This window comes from Arachis hypogaea, chromosome 9 (genome assembly GCF_003086295.3).
Source record: "Arachis hypogaea cultivar Tifrunner chromosome 9, arahy.Tifrunner.gnm2.J5K5, whole genome shotgun sequence".
Lineage (NCBI taxonomy): Eukaryota > Viridiplantae > Streptophyta > Magnoliopsida > Fabales > Fabaceae > Arachis > Arachis hypogaea.
The window spans coordinates 59,244,144-59,247,751 of NC_092044.1; the positions used below are offsets into that span (position 1 = coordinate 59,244,144).

At 36.7% G+C, this 3,608-nt stretch overlaps 1 non-coding gene across 1 annotated transcript; it reads right to left on the reverse strand.

The window, feature by feature from the left end:
• Positions 1–2,394: 2,394 nt before the first annotated feature.
• On the reverse strand, positions 2,395–2,502 carry LOC112714014 (small nucleolar RNA R71). The gene has a single exon (XR_003158971.1). It is a non-coding gene; the product is annotated as a small nucleolar RNA R71 (small nucleolar RNA).
• Positions 2,503–3,608: the final 1,106 nt, after the last annotated feature.

Consider the following 3,608-nt stretch of genomic DNA (forward strand, 5'->3'; position numbering starts at 1 on the left):
GACGAAGCATCTCCATACGCTTATCTGAAATTCTCACCAATGAATTACATAAGTATCTCTATCTTTATTTTATGCTTTATTCATAAATCATTCATAACCATTTGAATCTGCCTGACTGAGATTTACAAGATGACCATAGCTTGCTTCATACCAACAATCTTCGTGGGATCGACACTTACTCGCGTAAGGTTTATTACTTGGACGACCCAGTGCACTTGCTGGTTAGTTGTGCGAAGTTGTGATAAAGAGTTGAGATTGCAATTGAGCGTACCATGTTGATGGTGCCATTGATGATCACAATTTCATGCACCAAGTTTTTGGCGCCGTTGCCGGGGATTGTCGAGTTTGGACAACTGACGGTTCATCTTGTAGCTTAGATTAGGTATTTTTCAGAATTTTTAAGAATGAATTCTAGTGTTTCAAGGTGATGTTCTTATCATCACCAAAGCTGATTGATCTTCATCAATTTAGCTCTTGAATGCAATGTCCTGCTGAAGCTTGGCTAACCATGTCTAATTCCTTTAGACTGAAGCTTTAGACTAACATTGCATGATTCCTAGAATTCTTATTAAAAATTTTGAATCTCTTTATTTTCTTTTTCCACATAATTTTCGAAAAAAAAACCAAAAAAATTACAAAATCATAAAAACCAAAAATATTTCTTGTTTGAATCTAGTGTCTCATTTTAAGTTTGGTGTCAATTGCATGTTTCTATTCTTCTTGCATTTATCATGTGTCTTCATTGATCTTCAAGTTGTTCTTGATGATTTACTTGCTCTGATCTTTAAATTCTCTTGTTTTGTGTGTTTTGTTGTTTCTCATATGCATTCTCAATTTGTTAGTATCAGTAGTATACAAACTTCTAAGTTTGGTGTCTTGTATGCATTGTTTATTTGATTTTAGTTGCATTTTGATTTTTCCTCATCATTAAAAATCCAAAAAAAAATTTTTAAATTGTGTCTTTTCAAGTCAATAATACAGAGAATTGAAGATTCAGAACATACAGCAGAGGAATTACACAGAAAAAGCTAGGCGTTCAAAACGCCCAGTGAAGAAGGAAAACTGGCATTTAAACGCCAGCCAGGGTGCCTGGCTGGGCGTTTAACGCCCAAAAGGGTAGCAATTTGGGCGTTAAACACCAAAATGTATACCATTCTGGGCGTTTAACGCCAGGATGGCACAAGAGGGAAGATTTTGTTTTTAATTCAAATTTTTTTCAAGTTTTCATAATTTTTCAAAATCAAATCTTTTTCAAATCATATCTTTTCAATCATATATTTTCAAAATCAATTTCTTTCCATTTTCAAAAATACCTGCTAACAATTAATGATTTGATTCAACATTTCAAGTATGTTGCCTTTTCTGTTGAGAAAGGTTTAATGTTTGAATCATATCTTTTCTTGTTAGCCAAGTCATTGATTTTAAAAATCAAATATTTTTAAATTGTTTTTCAATCATATCTTCTCAATCATATCTTTTTAAAACCTTATATTTTTAATCATATCTTTTTAATCACATCTTTTTCAAAATAAGTTTTCAATCATATCTTTTTTATTTCTAATTTCAAAATCTTTTTCAAAAATCACTTTATCTCTTTCCCAATCATATTTTTTGAAAATCATTCTTCAATTTTTCAAAATGTTTTTAAAATCCTTTTAAATTTATTTTCGAAAATTTCTTCCCCTCTTCTCACATCCTTCTATTTATGGACTAACATGTACAATTGGAACTCTATCTTTCTAAGTTCGAATTCTTCTACCTCTTCCTTCTATTTTTCTTTTCCTCTGACATCTCAAGGAATCTCTATACTGTGACATAGAGGATTCCATATTTTCTTGTTCTCTTCTCTTTCATATGAGCAGGAGCAAAGACAAAAGCATTCCTGTTGAGGCTGACCCTGAACCTGAAAGGACCTTGAAGCAAAAGCTAAGAGAAGCTAAAGCACAACTCTCTGTAGAGGACCTAACAGAAATCTTCAAAGAAGAAGACATGGCAGCCGAAAACAACAACAATGCCAACAATGCAAGGAAGGTGCTGGGTGACTTTACTGCACCTACTCCCGACTTCTATGGGAGAAGCATCTCTATCCCTGCCATTGGAGAAAACAACTTTGAGCTTAAGCCTCAATTAGTTTCTCTAATGCAACAGAATTGCAAGTTCCATGGACTTCCATTGGAAGATCCTCATCAGTTTTTATCTGAGTTCTCGTAAATCTGTGATACTATCAAGACTAATGGGGTTGACCCTGAGGTCTACAAACTTATGCTATTCCTTTTTGCTGTAAGAGACAGAGCTAGGATATGGTTGGACTCACAACCTAAAGAAAGCCTGAACTCTTGGAAAAAGCTAGTCAATGCCTTCTTGGCAAAGTTCTTTCCACCTCAAAAATTGAGTAGGCTTAGAGTGGAAGTCCAAACCTTCAAACAGAAGGAAGGTGAATCCCTCTATGAAGCTTGGGAAAGATACAAACAATTGATCAGAAAGTGTCCTTCTGACATGCTTTCTGAGTGGAGCATCATAGGTATCTTCTATGATGGTCTGTCTGAACTGTCCAAGATGTCATTGGATAGCTCTACTGGAGGATCTCTTCATCTGAAGAAGACGCCTGCAGAAGCTCAAGAACTCATTGAAATGGTTGCAAATAACCAATTCATGTACACTTCTGAAAGGAATCCTGTGAACAATGGGACGAATCAGAAGAAAGGAATTCTTGAGATTGATACTCTGAATGCCATATTGGCTCAGAACAAAATATTGACTCAGCAAGTCAATATGATTTCTCAAAGTCTGTCAGGAATGCAAGCTGCACCAGGCAGTACTAAGGACGCTTCATCTGAAGAAGAAGCTTATGATCCTGAGAACCCTTCAATGGAAGAAGTGAATTACATGGGAGAACCCTATGGAAACACCTATAATCCTTCATGGAGAAATCATCCAAATCTCTCATGGAAGGATCAACAGAGACCTCAACAAGGTTTCAACAACAATAACAGTGGAAGAAACAGGTTTAGCAATGGCAAGCCTTTTCCATCATCTTCTCAGCAACAGACAGAGAATTCTAAGCAGAGCCACTCTGACTTAGCAACCATGGTCTCTTATCTAATCAAAACCTCCCAGAGTTTTATGACTGAAATAAGGTCCTCCATTAGAAACTTGGAGGCACAAGTGGGTCAGCTGAGTAAGAAAGTTACTGAACTCCCTCCTAGTACTCTTCCAAGCAATACAGAAGAGAATCCAAAAGGAGAGTGTAAGGCCATAAACATGGCCGAATTTGGAGAGGAGGAAGAGGCAGTGAACGCCACTGAGGAAGACCTCAATGGACGTCCACTGGCCTCCAATGAGTTCCCTAATGAGGAACCTTGGGAATCTGAGGATCACACTAAGACCATAGAGATTCCATTGGATTTACTTCTGCCATTCATGAGCTTTGATGAGTATTCTTCCTCTGAAGAGGATGAAGATGTCACTGAAGAGCAAGTTGCTAAGTACATTGGAGCAATCATGAAGCTAAATGACAAGTTATTTGGTAATGAGACTTGGGAGGATGAACCCCCTTTGCTCATTAAAGAGCTGGATGACTTGTCTACGCAGAAATTACCTCAAAAGAG